At 40.3% G+C, this 17,487-nt stretch overlaps 1 pseudogene; it reads left to right on the top strand.

Annotated features, from left to right (window-relative positions):
- Positions 1 to 4,989: 4,989 nt before the first annotated feature.
- On the top strand, positions 4,990 to 17,019 carry LOC102548339 (uncharacterized; annotated as a pseudogene).
- Positions 17,020 to 17,487: the final 468 nt, after the last annotated feature.

The following is a 17,487-nucleotide window of genomic DNA, read 5'->3' as shown; positions in this document are numbered from 1 at the left end:
AAAATTATGGCTCACCTAAGGAAGGGACACACATTTTCTTCTTTATTCTCCTGTTATATTACCAGGTGTTTGGGTGGAAAGATTTCATACTGTGTGGCTTGTGATCTGTCTACACTTCAGACATCAGTTGGGTATTGTAATTATGATTATTTGTTTTCTCTCTCATGAACAAATAGGACTTTATAAATTCATAGGAAGTAAGACTCATGCTTATTTGTGTTTTGTTCAACCTACTAATTTATAAATGAAGAGGATAACTTGTCCCAAATAAAGATTTCTGTTTCCAGGAACAAATAGAACTAAAACAAACAAACAAAACAACAGTACCTTGGGGTTGAGAGATGCCTTTGCACTTGCCAGGGAAATTAGAGGGTTATAAAAATAAGTCACTTCATATAAGGGTAAGGCTTTGTGGGCTTCCTTTCATCCACAGTAGCAAAAAATGAAAGAAATAATCTATAAAGTCAAGGTAATGTCATGGTATTTCCTTCTCCTAGAGGGACTGCCTTATAAGGCCTCAGTGGGAAGATATCCTCAGTCTTGCTGTGACTTAATGTCCTAGGGTGGATGGTATACAAGGGGGGCTCCCCTTCTCAGAGAAGGGAAGGAACAATGGAGGAGAAATTTGTAAGGTTGGGAATAGGAGAAGAGGATAGAGAGAGGCTGTGATCAGGATGTAAGATGAATAAATAAATTAAAAAAAAATGCCTGGTAAAACACAGAAGTTACTTCAAACCTTTTAGCATCATTTATGTATGTATATATGTATTTCATGTCTTCCACTAAAGCTCTATGAGATAAGAGACAAAACACTTGTAAATTTGTTTATCAGCTATCCAATTTCAAGTGCTAGTGTTTTCAGGAGGATAACTCCTGAAATGGCAACCTGAATTCCATCCCTAGAACACAAATGATGGATGGAAAGAACTGATTCTCATGAGTTTTTCTCTTACTTCCACAAACATGCAGGCATCTACTTGTGTGTGCATACATACACATGTATACCCATGCACATGCAAACATACACATACACACAGAGACATACACACATTCTAAGTAGTAAAGCAAATATCATACAAATAAATCCAGGATCATGAACTAGATACAACAAACCAATGGCCTCTCCCTTGCTTGCGAAACATGTGTTCTATGTATACAAAAAGAAAATATTTCTCTTAACCATGAAGAATATACTGACAGAATTTGAGGGTTGTCAATTTTCTCACATCAATATAATCCAGAATTTTTAAGTCAAAGTCCTAGAATTAAGAAAAAAATACATTTCTGAAATAAGTTAAATACTTCAGTAGTATACTCCACTGCAAATTTATATGGCAGAATTCTAATTCCCAATCAATATCCTGGCACTGAAAGGTAGTATGTAATGTGGTCATGGGAATAAAGTCCTCATAAATGGGGTTAGTGCTCTAATAAAAGGGTTCAGGGAAGGAACTATTTTCTTCGCTTCTGATCCCATGATGAATTCTTTTTCAGCTATTCTTTCTCTTTTCCACCTTTATGCCTGGGAGTTCTTTGTTGCTTTTTCTGATCCCTGGCCATAGTAGTGGTTACAGAAAAGGTTCTGTCGTCAGAGCTGTCCAGATCTCCTCGTTTCCACCATGCTAGGGCATTTAGAGGTCAGCGTATCACTTAAGGCATTGTGATTCCTATCAAAATAAACTGACTTCCAGCCTTCTGCTACTTCTCTGTATCCTGTGCAAGCAAGCAGAGCCAATCGTGGCTTCTGGATATCAGTTGTAAGCTGAACTCACTGTTTTGTTTTTCATTTATCCCATTGCTCTTTCTACTCTCTCTCTCTTCTCCCTTCCTCCCTCCCCCCACCCCCATCTTATTTGTGGTTACTTTGAGGTCATCAGGAAAATACAGGCTTGGGTGTGAAGGCAAAATTCTTCACCTCATTGTATACTCTGGACTGAAGAACCTATAGACGGCACTTGAGAAAGACATAGCATAGTCAAAATTTCCAAAAAGGCAGCTTCTTCTGTGTGTCTTCTTAATATCTTTTTTACACTTGTGAGTGTAGAAATTAAATTTACTTAACATTGTGAAGATTCAAGTTCACTGAACTCTCAGTCAACTTAGATTTCTGGTTCAGACCACAGCAGTATGAAGCTTAGCCCATTTGTGCTCTTAGTAATAGCAGCTTAGTAATAGCTTAGTAATAGTAATTAATTGGGTCCAGTCCAATTTCTTGTACAATGTAGCAAAATTAAAACTTGAACCATTTATTGTCTTTAAAATTATAACATCTCATCTATTTTTAAAAGTTATTTGTGTTCTTGGAACTGTGGTAACAGGTAGTTATGAGCCACCTGACACGGGTGCTGGGAACAAAACCTGGGCCTTCTGTAAGAACAGCCATCTCTCTTAACCTCTGAACCATCTGAGATTATAACTTTATTAACATATAGTACATGTTATAAAATTCCAAGAGAAAACTTTTCTAAGAGAAAAGTATTTAGCCATGGACAAACAATTGTCTATAATTTTCCAGAATATATTTTTGGACAGTATCATTCTCTACCTGATTGCAAAATTATTTTTTAAGGAAAGTCTTCATTTCAGGCATAGACTTCAAAATTTATATTAGTTACACTTCGGGTTGGCTGAAGTAAAGTCAATAAAATTAATGATGATGTATTAGGTGTCCTGGTTGGTTTTGTGTGTCAACTTGACATAAGCTGAAGCTATCACAGAGAAAGGAAAGGCCTCCCTTGAGGAAATGACTCCATGAGACCCAGTTGTAAGGCATTTTCTCAACTAGTGATCAAGGGGGAAGAGCCCAGCTCATTGTGGATGGTATCATCCCTGGACTGGTGGTCTTGGGTTCTATAAGAGAGCAAGCTGAGCAAGCCAGGGGAAGCAAGCCAGTATGTAACACCCCTCCATGGCCTCTGCATCAGCTCCTGCTTCCTGTCCTGCTTGAGTTCCAGTCCTGACTTCCTTTGGTGATGAACAGCAACATGGAAGTGTGAGCTGAATAAACCCTTTCCTCCCCAGCTTGCTTCTTGGTCATGATATTTGTGCAGGAATAGAAACCCTGACTAAGACATTAGGGGAGAACAGGATGTAGTCTTTGAGGCTGTAGCACCATTTTCTTTGCTGTCTCCAAAGTATTTGTTCATACCTTCAGGAAGGGATGGTCTAGGTGACCTCGTCAAACATTCTGAACTCCATCCCAGAGGCTGTGGGAGGCAGGATCTTGCATGTTGCAGTGCTTAGTTCAACTTTACCTTGTGACTTTGCTATGTGTCTATCAACCCTGTGTAGTATAGTGATGGAATCTACAGAAAGTAATTTTATTGTGTATTTCCCTAACCCTTTCCATGCCAACACATGTCTGTAAGATTTCCCATAATAAAGTAAAAACTGTCTACCAACTTGTACTTTTATGAACTAAAATATTTTTTTAAAAATTATTAATCTTTTTTTACAGTCCTGAAGTGGCTACTCCTGGTTGTCAATTTGACTGTATCTGGAATGAACTATAATCCAGACTTGGAAAGCGCACCTTTGATCCTGATCTTGAGGCTGGGAGATACAAGTTTCTGACCTGGATCTTAGCATGGAGATCTTGAGGCCTAGGAGCTATGAATCCCAGGAGACTAAGGCAAGGAGTTCGCTGAGTTCAAGGTCTGTTGTGGTTTGCCTTGAAATTTTCTCTGAATTTGTTAAATAAAGGCAAGAGCGTGAGATTTGGACAGAGGGAAAAGTCAGGAGCAAGAGGGGGATTAGATTCAGAGAATAGGGTTAGAGAGGACAGTTGGCGACAGTTGAGCCAGTGGAACCTGAGCAGGAGAGGGAGAGGATGGAACAGTGGAGAGTGTGAGGGAAGGAGAAGGAAGCTAGGAGGAGAAGGGAACGGTTTAGAGACAGGATGGGGAACTGAGAAGAGTTAGAAGAGACAGGAGATGGAGAGAGGGGAGAAGCTAGGAGTCGTTGTAAGAGAAAGAGAAACTAAAGCATGAAAGGGTTGATATATTTGGGAGAGTGAGTAAAGACAGTTTAGAGACAGGGTGGGGAACTGAGAAGAGTTAGAAGAGACAGGAGATGGAGAGAGGGGAGAAGCTAGGAGTCGTTGTAAGAGAAAGAGAAACTAAAGCATGAAAGGGTTGATATATTTGGGAGAGTGAGTAAAGACAGTTTAGAGACAGGATGGGGAACTGAGAAGAGTTAGAGGAGACAGGAGATGGAGAGAGGGGAGAAGCTAGGAGTCGTTGTAAGAGAAGGAGAAACTAAAGCATAAAAGAGTTGATATATTTGGGAGAGTGAGTAAAGAAAAGAGAGAGAGAGAGAAGCAAGGAGTTGTTGTGGGAGAAGGAGAAGCTGGAGACTTGGTAAATAAAAGGTGCAAGGGATAGATAGTACCGGGCTTTGTATGTTTAAGTGGGCAATTATATCTTACCAATTGGATCTAAGATTATTGTGTGGTGTGTTTTTATATGTAAGAGTCTCAGTGTAAGGAAGTGTGTGGCTGGGCTGTGTTTCTGCCAAGATATCCAGCAGATATCTGGGGCACTGAGGTGTGGAACCCAAGCAGGGTAAAACACCCAGAGAAAAACATTTACCGTTTCATTTTTATTTTTTTATTTTAAACAAAGGTCATCTGGAACAAACCAAGTCCCAGATCCAGGCATGGTGGTACACATCTTTTATCTGGAACACACCTTCTGCTGGTGACCTACATAAAGACATTGGAAGAAGGAAGATGCTCTCTCTTCTTCACTTGCTTGCCTTGTGGGATTGAGCCACTGCTAGATACTTGGACTTCCATTCACAAGCTGACCATTGTTGGGGAGTTGGACTACAGACTATAAGTCATCAACAAATTCCCTTACAAGTCCCGTGACTCTAGAGAACCCCAACTAATACAGAAGTTGGTACCTTGAGTGGTTCTAGAGGAGCAGAAGTATAAGGATGAATCTTTTAAGAATCTGGAGTTGGTTTAATAATTCACAGGCACCGTCAATGACGGAAACCTTTCTAGGTACTCTGTCTCCTGGGAGCTCAGAGACTATTGAGGATCTGTGGTTCAAACTATATTTTAAACTTAAAGAACGTTCATGAATTAGGTCATTTGCTGCACAAAACTTTCTACAAGTTGGGGGAAAAATTGGAGAATGATTTTGCTGGCTTGTTGCTCTTAGTATCTCTAGAACAATTGATGAAGGAAAAGAATGAGCTGTATGATAAAATCAAATGGCTCCAGATATAAGTAAAGAATCTAAAGTTTTCTAAGTTTGCCTTTGAAGAGAATCTTCTAACAGTCACAGAGCTCGAGTTGCACAAAATCAAAGTGGGACCCTCATTATAAAGTTGGCTGAATTACAGTGAAAATTCAAGTCTCAGTCTCAGAGGGTATCAGCTGTTAAAGTAAGTGCATTAATTAGCAAAGAATGGAATCCTAGAACTTGGGATGGGGATGTATGGGAGGACCCTGTTGAAGCTGAGAATTTTGAATCTTCAGTTTGTCAAGGGTTTACCCCACCTGAGGAAGTGGGACCCTCAACCCCACCCCTTGAAATAATGTTGTTTTCACATCAGGATATTAACCCCTCAGTGTCTGATAAACCAGCAGTGACTTTCACTGAAGAAAAACCAGACAAGATAATATTGATGCTTCTCCAAGTTCACCAATAGTTTCTTTTAGACTAATGACCAGACTCAAGGCAAAATAGGCCCCTAGAGAGTAGGTAAAAGATGTAGTCCATGAGGGAATGTACTATACTACTAAGAAGCTTAATGAATTTTCTAATTAATTTAAGAAGAAATTTGGGGAATATGTATGGGAAGGGATTTTTCTTTTAAGGGTGTGGGATAATGACGGAAGGAACATAAACCTAGATCAGGCTGACTTTATTGACTTGGGCTCTCTGAGTGGAGATTCTAGGTTTAATATGGACACTTGCACATATTAGGCACCTATAAAAGGTGTCAGAAGTTTGTTTGAATGGTTGGCTGAAGCATTAATCAAAAGATGGTCTACTGAAAGGGATTTGGAGATGACTGATATACCTTGGTTTAGTGTTGATGAAGGGATTTTAAGGCTCAGGAAAGTTGCATTGCTAGAGTGGATATGTTGTATAAAACCTAATCCTCCACAATGGGAAGGCCCAGAATACATATCTCTCACAAATCCTATAAGATGCAAACTGGTGAGAGGGGCACCAGCATATTTGAAGAGTTTTGTTTTTGCCCTTTTCCTGTGCTGGACCTTAGGGCTTGAGATAGAGCTGTTCAAATACATGAATTAAATGCAATGGGTTTAATTGGGCCCAAAGGCAACAACAACCAGGTAGGTGGCAGCATTGAATTACCAGAGACAAGGCAATTATTGTTATTATAATGGACAGTGTAGACAAAACAATGTTTATCCCATAATGGTCACTACAGGAGAGGTAAAATTTATAATGGTATAACTTTTTCAGACCTTTGGTATTAGCTGATCAGTCATGATATTTCCAGATATCAAACAGATAGAAAGCCTACTGTATGATGGATCATGTCAAAGGCAGTCTTGCCCTGTGAATCAGTTTTCAGACTTGAGCCAGTTTGTAGACCCTGAACTCCGTGAATGAAGGGGTAGTCAGTTTCCCCTGAGGAAGGATCTTGATAAGACACCTAAAATTTTTGCTGTCACCCTTTCTCCAGTTCTTCTCCAGAGGGATCTATGGCCTTTTACAAGGGTAACTGTACACTGGGGAAAAGGAAATAATCAGACTTTCTGGGGTATATTGGGTACTGTCTCTGAATTGACACTGATCTTAGGAGATTCCAAGAAACATTGCAGTCCTTCAGTTAGAGTAGAGGCTATGGATGACAGTTGATTAATGGAGTTTTGACTAATGTCTAATTCATAGTATGGCCAGTAGGTTCCCGAACACATCTTGTGGTCATTTCCCCAGTTCCAGAATATATAATTGGGATAGGTATACTTAGAAATTGGCAAAATTCCCACATTGGTTCCCTGACCTGTGGAGTGAGGGCTATTATGGTTGGAAAGGCTAAATAAAAGCCTTTAGAGTTGCCTTTGCCAAAGAAAATAGTGAATCAAAAGCAGTATCACATTTCTGGAGGAATTGCAGAAATTACTGCCACCTATCAAGGGCTTGAAAGATGCAGTAATGGTGGTTCCCACCACATTTCCCTTTAACTCTCCTTTCTAGTGCAGAAGAAAGATGGATCATGGAGAATGACAGTTAACTATCGAAAACTAAATCAGGTAGTAAGTCTGATTGCAGCTGATGTACCAGATGTAGTTTTGTTTCTTTAGGAAATTAACATATCTCCTGGTGCCTGGCATGCAGCCACTGATCAGTACCTGTCTGTAAAGACCACCAGAAGCAATTTGCTTATAGTTGGCAAGGCCAGCAGTATGCCTTTACAGTTTTGCCTCAAGGACATATTAACTCTCCTGCCCTTTGTCATAACTTAGTAAGAAAAGATATTGACTGTTTGGCTCTTCCACAAAATATCACATTGGTGCACTGTACTGATGACATTACTCTGATTGGTCCAAATGAGCAGGAAGTAGTTTCACTTTGGACTCATTGGTAACACATATGCCTATCATAGGATCAGAAATAAATCCAACCAAAATTCAAGGATCATCTATATCAGTGGAATTCTTAGAAGTCCAGTGGTGTGGTATGCAGAGGTGAAAGGTAAGTTATTGTACCTGGCCCCTCCCACCACCAATAAAGAAGCATAAAGTTTAGTAGGTCTCTGGATTCTGGAGACAGCACATTCTTCACTTGGAAGTGTTACTCAGGTTCATTTACCAAGTGACCCAGAAAGTTTCTAGCTTTGTGTGTGGTCTGGAATAGTAGAAGGCTCTTCAACAAGTCCAATCTACTGTGCAGGCTGCTCTACCACTTGGATAAAATGATCCAGCAGACTGCGTGGTACTTGAGGTGTTGGTGGCAGATAGAGATGCTATTTGAAGCCTCTGGCAGGCCTGTAGGTGAATCACAGAAGAGAACTTTGGGATTTTGAAGCAAAGGTCTATCATCATCAGCAAACAACTCTTCTCCCTATGAAAAACACTCTGGAAACCAGTCTGGTGGTTCCTCAGAAAATTGGACATGATACTACCTGAGGACCCAGCTTTTCCACTCCTGGGCATATACACAAAATATGCTCCAAAATATAACAAGAATACATGCTGCACTATGCTTATAGCAGTCTTATTTATAATAGCAAGAAGCTGGAAAGAATCCAGATTTTCTTTAACAGAGGAATGGATATAGAAAATGTGGTACACAATGGAGCACTATTCAGCTATTAAAAACAATGACTTCATGAAATTCTTATGCAAATGGATGGAACTTGAAAATATCCTGAGTGAGATAACCCAATCACAAAAAACACACATGGCATATCCTCACTGATAAGAAGATATTAGCCCAAAAGCTTGGAATACCCAAGATACAATCCACAGACAACTTGAAACTCAAGAAGTTGGAAGATCAAAGACTGAATACTTCAGTCCTTCTTAGAATGAAGAACAAAATATTCACAGGAGAAAATACAGAGACAAAGTGTGGAGCAGAGACTGAGGGTAAGGTTATCTAGAGAAGGCCACATCTGGGGATCCATCCCATATACTGTCACCAAACCCAGACAATATTGTGGATGCCAAGAAATGAATGCTGACAGGAGCCTGATATAGCTGTCTTCTGAGAGGCTCTGCCAGAACCTGACAAATACAAAGACAGGTGCTCACAGACAACCATTGAACTGAGAACAGGGTCCCTAATGGAGGAGTTAGAGAAAAGACTGAAGGAGCTGAAGGGGTTTTCAACACCGTAGGAGGAAAAACAGTATCAACCAACCAGAACCCCCAGAGCTCCCAGAGACTAAACCATCAACCAAAGAGTATGCGTGGTAGGACCCATGGCTCCAGCCACATATGTAGCAGAGGATCACCTTATTTGGCAGCAATGAGAGGAGAGACCCTTGGCCTTGTGAAGGCTGAATGACCCTGTGTAGGGGAAAGCCAGGGCAGGGAGATGGGAGGGAGTAGGTGTGTGGGTGAGTGGGTGGATAGGTGGGAGAACACTCTTATAGAGGCATGGGAATGGGGGAAGGGATAGATGGACTCCAGAGGGGAAATTGGGAAAGGGATAAAATTTGAAATCTGAGTAAAGTGAATAACCAATAAAAAAGAAATAAAGGAAGGAAGGAAGGAAGGAAGGAAGGAAGGAAGGAAGGAAGGAAGAAAAATAGCTTTTGGCCTGCTATTGGGCCTAAGTGGAAACTGAACGTTGGACAATAGGATACCAAGTTACCATGCAACCTGAAATGAGCTGGGTGTTACCAAACCCTCTAAGTCATAAAGTAAGGCATGCATATCAGTAGTCTATCATCAAGTGGAAGTGGTATATGAGTTATTGGGTCTGAGCAGGTCCTGAAGGCACAAGCAAGTTACATGAAGTTGTTCAAATGCCTATAGTTTCTACTCCTGCCATCTGCTGCCAAGCATGCACCTATAGCCTCATGGTTTGTTCCCTATGATTGGCTGACTGAAGAAGAGAAGACTAGGATCTGGTTTACTGACTGCTCTGAACATTATGCAGGCACCACCTAGAAATGCACAGCTGCAGCATTACAACCCCTTTCTCAGACAACCCTGAAAGATACAGGTGAAGGAAAATCTTCGCAGTGGGCAGAAATTCAGTCAGCACACATGGTATTATAGTTTGTTTGGAATAAGAAATGGTGAATTCTCTGCACCCAAATCCCATGGGAGGGAGAGCTAAGCCTTCAGAGAGGCAGACACGCCTGGGAAACCAGAAGAGTCTACACTCGGCCCACATCTCTGACTCCAGAGGAAAACACCAAATGCCATCTGGAACCCTGTTGCACAGAAGCTCCCGGAAAGGGCAGCACAGATCTTCTTGGTTGCTGCCACCACAGAGAGCTCATAAGCAACACCCCATGAGCAAACTTGAGCCTCAGGACCACAGGTAAGACCAACTTTTCTGCTGCAAGCGACCTGCCTGGTGACCTCAAGACACAGGCCCACAGGAACAGCTGAAGACCTGTAGATAGGAAAAACTACACTCCCAAAAGCAGAACACTCTGTCCCCATAACTGGCTGAAAGAAAACAAGAAAACAGGTCTACAGCACTCCTGACACACAGGCTTATAGGACAGTCTAGCCACTATCAGAAATAGCAGAACAAAGTAACACTAGAGATAATCTGATGGCGAGAGGCAAGCACAGGAACCCAAGCAACAGAAACCAAGACTACATGGCAACATTGGAGCCCAATTCTCCCACCAAAGCAAACACGGAATATCCAAACACACCAGAAAAGCAAGATCTAGTTTCAAAATCATATTTGATCATGATGCTGGAGGACTTCAAGAAAGAAATGAAGAACTCCCTTAGAGAAACACAGGAAAACATAAATAAACAAGTAGAAGCCTACAGAGAGGAATCACAAAAATCCCTGAAAGAATTCCAGGAAAACACAATCAAACAATTGAAGGAATTAAAAATGGAAATAAAAGCAATCAAGAAAGAACACATGGAAACAACCCTGAATATAGAAAACCAAAGGAAGAGACAAGGAGCCGTAGGTACAACCATCACCAACAGAATACAAGAGATGGAAGAGAGACTCTCAGGAGCAGAAGATTCCATAGAAATCATCGACTCAACAGTCAAAGATAATGTAAAGCGGAAAAAGCTACTGGTCCAAAACATACAGGAAATCCAGGACTCAATGAGAAGATCAAACCTAAGGATAATAGGTATAGAAGAGAGTGAAGACTCCCAGCTCAAAGGACCAGTAAATATCTTCAACAAAATCATAGAAGAAAACTTCCCTAACCTAAAAAAAGAGATACCCATAGACATACAAGAAGCCTACAGAACTCCAAATAGATTGGACCAGAAAAGAAACACCTCCCGTCACATAATTGTCAAAACACCAAAGGCACAAAATAAAGAAAGAATATTAAAAGCAGTAAGGGAAAAAGGTCAAGTAACATATGAAGGCAGACCTATCAGAATCACACCAGACTTTTCGTCAGAGACTATGAAAGCCAGAAGATCCTGGACAGATGTCATACAGACCTTAAGAAAACACAAATGCCAGCCCAGGTTACTGTATCCTGCAAAACTCTCAATTAACATTGATGGAGAAACCAAGATATTCCATGACAAAACCAAATTTACACAATATCTTTCTACAAATCCAGCACTATGAAGGATAATAAATGGTAAAGCCCAACATTAGGAGGCAAGCTACACCCTACAAGACGCAAGAAACTAATCGTCTTGGCAACAAAACAAAGAGAAGAAAAGCACACAAACATAACCTCACATCCAAATATGAATATAACAGGAAACAATAATCACTATTCCTTAATATCTCTCAACATCAATGGCCTCAACTCCCCAATAAAAAGACATAGATTAACAAACTGGATACGCAACGAGGACCCTGCATTCTGCTGCCTATAGGAAACACACCTCAGAGACAAAGACAGACACTACCTCAGAGTGAAAAGCTGGAAAACAACTTTCCAAGAAATGATCTGAAGAAGCAAGCTGGAGTAGCCATTCTAATATCAAATAAAATCAATTTTCAACTAAAAGTCATCAAAAAAGATAAGAAAGGACACGTCATGTTCATCAAAGGAGAAATACACCAAGATACTCTCAATCCTAAATATCTACCCCCCAAATACAAGGGCACCTACATACGTAAAAGAAACCTTACTAAAGCTCAAAACACACATTGAACCTCACACAATAATAGTAGGAGATTTCAACACCCCACTCTCATCAATGGACAGATCATGGAAACAGAAATTAAACAGAGACGTACACAGACTAAGAGAAGTCATGAACCAAATGGACTTAAAGGTATATATAGAACATTCTATCCTAAAGCAAAATGATATACTTTCTTCTCAGCACTTCATGGTACTTTCTCCAAAATTGACCATATAATTGGTCATAAAACGGGCCTCAACAGGTACAGAAAGATAGAAATAATCCCATGCGTGCTATCGGACCACCACGGCCTAAAGCTGGTCTTCAATAACAATAAGGGAAGAATGCCCACATATACATGGAAGTTGAACAATGCTCCACTCAACGATAACATGGTCAAGGAAGAAATAAAGAAAGAAATTAAAGACTTCTTAGAATTTAATGCAAATGAAGGTATAACATACCCAAACTTATGGGACACAATGAAAGCTATGCTAAGAGGAAAACTCATAGCTCTGAGTGGCTATGAAAGAAACAGGAGAGAGCATATGTCAGCAGCTTGACAGAACACCTAAAAGCTCTAGAACAAAAAGAAGCAAATACACATAGGAGAAGTAGAAGGCAGGAAATAATCAAACTCAGAGCTGAAATCAGCCAAGTAGAAACAAAAAGGACAATAGAAAGAATCAACAGAACCAAAAGTTGGGTCTTTGAGAAAATCAATAAGATAGATAAACCCTTACCCAGACTAACGAGAGGACACAGAGAGTGTGTCCAAATTAACAAAATCAGAAATGAAAAGGGAGACATAACTACAGATTCAGAGGAAATTCAAAAAATCATCAGACCTTACTATAAAAGCCTATATTCAACAAAACTTGAAAATCTCCAGGAAATGGACAATTTCGTAGACAGATATCACGTACTGAAGTTAAATCAGGAACAGATAAACCAGTTAAACAGCCCAAATCTCCTAAGGAAATGGAAGCAGTCATTATAGGTCTCCCAACCAAAAAGAGACCAGGTCCAGATGGGTTTAGTGCAGAATTCTATCAGACCTTCATAGAAGACCTCATACCAATATTATCCAAACTATTCCACAAAATTGAAACAGATGGAGCACTACTGAATTCCTTCTATGAAGCCACAATTACTCTTATACCTAAACCACACAAAGACCCAACAATGTAGGAGAACTTCAGACCAATTTCCCTTATAAATATCGACGCAAAAAACTCAATAAAATTCTGGCAAACCGAATCCAAGAGCACATCAAAACAATCATCCACCATGATCAAGTAGGCTTCATCCCAGGCATGCAGGGATGGTTTAATATATGGAAAACCATCAACGTGATCCATTATATAAACAAACTGAAAGAACAAAACTACATGATCATTTCATTACATGCTGAGAAAGCATTTGACAAAATTCAACACCCCTTCATGATAAGTCCTGGAAAGAATAGGAATTCAAGGCCCATACCTAAACATAGTAAAAGCCATATACAGCAAACCAGTTGTTAACATTAAACTAAATGCAGAGAAATTTAAAGCAATCCCACTAAAATCAGGGACTAGACAAGGCTGCCCACGCTCTCCCTACTTATTCAATATAGTTCTTGAAGTTCTAGCCAGAGCAATCAGACAACAAAAGGAGGTCAACAGGATACAGATCGGAAAAGAAGAAGTCAAAATATCACTATTTGGAGATGATAGGATACTATATTTAAGTGATCCCAAAAGTACCACCAGAGAACTACTAAAGCTGATAAACAACTTCAGCAAAGTGGCTGAGTATAAAATTAACTCAAATAAATCAGTAGCCTTCCTCTACACAAAAGAGAAACAAGCCGAGAAAGAAATTAGGGAAACGACACCCTTCATAATACACCCAAATAATATAAAGTACCTCGGTGTGACTTTAACCAAGCAAGTAAAAGATCTGTACAAGAAGAACTTCAAGACTCTGAAGAAAGAAATTGAAGAAGACCTCAGAAGATGGAAAGATCTCCCATGCTCATGGATTGTCAGGATTAATATAGTAAAAATGGCCATTTTACCAAAAGCGATCTACAGATTCAATGCAATCCCAATCAAAATACCAATCCAATTCTTCAAAGAGTTAGACAGAACAATTTGCAAATTCATCTGGAATAACAAAAAACCCTGGATAGCTAAAACTATTCTCAACAATAAAAGGACTTCAGGGGGAATCACTATCCCTGAACTCAAGCAATATTACAGATTAATAGTGATAAAAACTGCATGGTATTGTTATAGAGAAAGACAGATAGACCAATGGAACAGAATTGAAGACCCAGAAATGAACCCACACATATGGGCACCTGATTTTTGACAAAGGAGTCAAAACCATCAAATGGAAAAAAGATAGCATTTTCAGCAAATGGTGCTGGTTCTCCTGGAGGTCAACATGTAGAAGAATGCAAATCGATCCATGCTTATCACCCTGTACAAAGCTTAAGTCCAAGTGGATCAAGGACCTCCACATCAAACCATATACACTCAAACTAATAGAAGAAAAACTAGGGCAGCATCTCAAACACATGGGCACTGGAAAAAATTTCCTGAACAAAACATCAATGGCTTATGTTCTAAGATCAAGAATCGACAAATGGGATCTCATAAAACTGCAAAGCTTCTGTAAGGCAAAGGACACTGTGGTTAGGACAAAACAACAACCAACAAATTGGGAAAAGATCTTTACCAATCCTACCACAGATAGAGGCCTTATATCCAAAATATACAAAGAACTCCAGAAGTTAGACCGCAGGGAGTCAAATAACCCTATTAAAAATGGGGTTCAGAACTAAACAAAGAATTCACAGCTGAGGAATGCTGAATGGCTGAGAAACACCTAAAGAAATGTTCAACATCTTTAGTCATAAGGGAAATGCAAATCAAAACAACTCTGTGATTTCACCTCACACCAGTGAGAATGGCTAAGATCAAAAGCTCAGGTGACAACAAATGCTGGTGAGGATCTGGAGAAAGAGGAACACCGCTCCATTGTTCGTGGGATTGCAGACTGGTACAAACATTCTGGAAGTCTGGAGGTTCCTCAGAAAATTGGACATTGAACTACCTGAGTATCCAGCTATACCTTTCTTGGGCATATACCCACAAGATGCCCCAACAGATAAAAAAGACACATGCTCCACTATGTTCATAGCAGCCTTATACAATAGCCAGAAGCTGGAAAGAACCCAGATTCCCTTCAACAGAGGAATGGATACAGAAAATGTGGTACATCTACACAATGGAATATTACTCAGCTATCAAAAACAATGACTTTATGAAATTCATAGACAAATGGTTGGAACTGGAAAATATCATTCTGAGTGAGGTAACCCAATCACAGAAAAACACACATGGTATGGCCTCATTGATAAGTGGCTATTAGCCCAAATGCTTGAATTTCCCTAGATGCATAGAACACATGAAACTCAAGACAGTTGATCAAAATGTGAATGCTTCACTCCTTCTTTAAAAGGGGGAACAAGAATATCCTTAGCAGGGAATAGAGAGGCAAAGATTAAAACAGAGACAGAAGGAACACCCATTCAGAGCCTGCCCCACATGTGGCCCATACATATACAGCCACACAATTAGACAAGATGGATGAAGCAAAGAAGTGCAGGCTGACAGGAACCGGAGTAGATCTCTCCTGAGAGATACAGCCAGAATACATCAAATACAGTGGCGAATGCCAGCAGCAAACCACTGAACTGAGAGTAGGACCCCCGTTGAAGGAATCAGAGAAAGAACTGGAAGAAATTGAAGGGGCTCGAGACCCCTTATGAACAACAATGCCAAGCAACCAGATCTTCCAGGGACTAAGCCACTACCTAAAGACTATACATGGACTGAACCTGGACTCTGACCTCTAGCATTGAATATCCTAGTAAGATCACCAGTGGAAGGGGAAGCCCTTGGTCCTGCTAAGACTGAACCCTCAGTGAACTAGATTCTTGGGGGGAGGGCAGCAATGGGGGGAGGGTGGGGATGGGAACACCTATAAAGAAGGGGAGGGGGAGGGATTAGGAGAATGTTTGCCTGGAAACCGGGAAAGGGAATAACATTCGAATTATAAATAAGAAATACTCAAGTTAATAAAAAAAGAAAAAGAAAAAGAAATGGTCAGATATATGATTGCTCACTCACTCATGGGCTGTAGCCAATGGATTGGCTGGCTAATTAGGGACTTGGAAAGATCATAATTGGAAAATTGGTGAGAAAGACATTTGGGAAAGAAGTATATGGATTGATCTCTCCAAACGAGCAAAGGATATGAATGTATTTGTGTCCCATATAAATGCTTACCAAAAGGTGACTTCCACTGAAGAGGAGTTCAATAATCAAATGGATAAGAACCATTTTGTGGACAGTCGACCTCTTTCCTCAGCTCAATTGCTCAATGCTCCTTTGCTCAATGGTCACATAAACAAAGTGGCCATGGTGACTGAGATGGAGGTTATGCGTTTGCTCATCAACATGGATTTTCACTCACCAAGGCTACAGATGCTGCTGAATGCCAGATCTGCCAACAGCAGAGACCAACACTGGGCCACAGAAATGGCACCATTCCTCGAGGTGACCAAGCAGCAACCTGGTGGCAGGTTGACTGCATTGGACCACTTCCTCCGTGGAAAGGACAACGTTTTGTTCTTCCTGGAGTAGACACTTATTCTGGTTATGGATTTGCCTTTCCTGCACATAATGCTTCTGCCAAAACTACCATCCATAAACTTACAGAATGCCCCATCCATCATCATCATAGTCATGGTATTCCATAAAGTATTGCTTCTGACCAAGGAACTCATTTCATAGCCAGAGAAGTGTGACAGTGGGCCCACAATTATGGAATCCACTGGTCTTACCATGTCCCCATCATCATCTATCTATTCAGGTCTGATAGAAAGATGGAATGGCCTTTTAAAGATGCAGTTACAGAGTTAATTAGGGGGCAGCAGCATGGAGGGCTAGGGCAGAGTTCTTCAGAAGGCAGTATATGCTTTGAATCAGTGTCCAGCATATGGTATAGTTTCTCTGATAATCAGGGTCCATGGGTCTAGGAATCAAGAAGTGGAAAAGGGAATAGTTACACTTACTATCACTCGTAGTGACCCTCTAGGAAAATTTTTGCTTACTGTCCTTGCAACTCTAGATTCTGCTGGCCTAGAAGTTTTGGTCCCAGATGGGGGAGTGCTCCTACCTGGAGCCATAATGAACATTCCAATGGACTAGGAACGCAAATTTTTCCCTGGTCATTTTGGAATTCTAATGCCCTTAAACCAACAGGTTAAGAAAGGAACAACACTGTTGAGAGGGGTTCCCCAGATTACTCCAAACATATCATGGAATTTAATTTGTGGACAGATGTGACACTCAAATATTTCCGATGCTGATAGTTCTTGTTCTATCAGGCTAAATCCTAGCTTCTGGCTTTGGTAAACAGGCCACTTTTTAAAACAGTCTTTCTTGCCTTCTTCCTTTACTTTGGTTATGCAAATTGTTGAGATTGATTTATAACTTTCAAAGGAATTCAGAGTTCTAGCATTATGCCTTTCTCCTCATTGTATAACTACACTGTGGATTTATTTTCCTCTTTGATGGTTGTTGCTTGTTTTGGATTTCCTTGTCCTTTTTTTTTCTCTCTCTCTTGAGAGACACTAAAACCATATCCCCAGATCAGAAAATCTTTACTTTCTTGAG

The sequence above is a fragment of the Rattus norvegicus genome, chromosome 5 (assembly GCF_036323735.1).
Source record: "Rattus norvegicus strain BN/NHsdMcwi chromosome 5, GRCr8, whole genome shotgun sequence".
Classification (NCBI taxonomy): Eukaryota; Metazoa; Chordata; class Mammalia; order Rodentia; family Muridae; genus Rattus; species Rattus norvegicus.
Note: the sequence above shows the minus strand (reverse complement) of the source record. Positions and strands in the feature narration are given on the sequence as shown.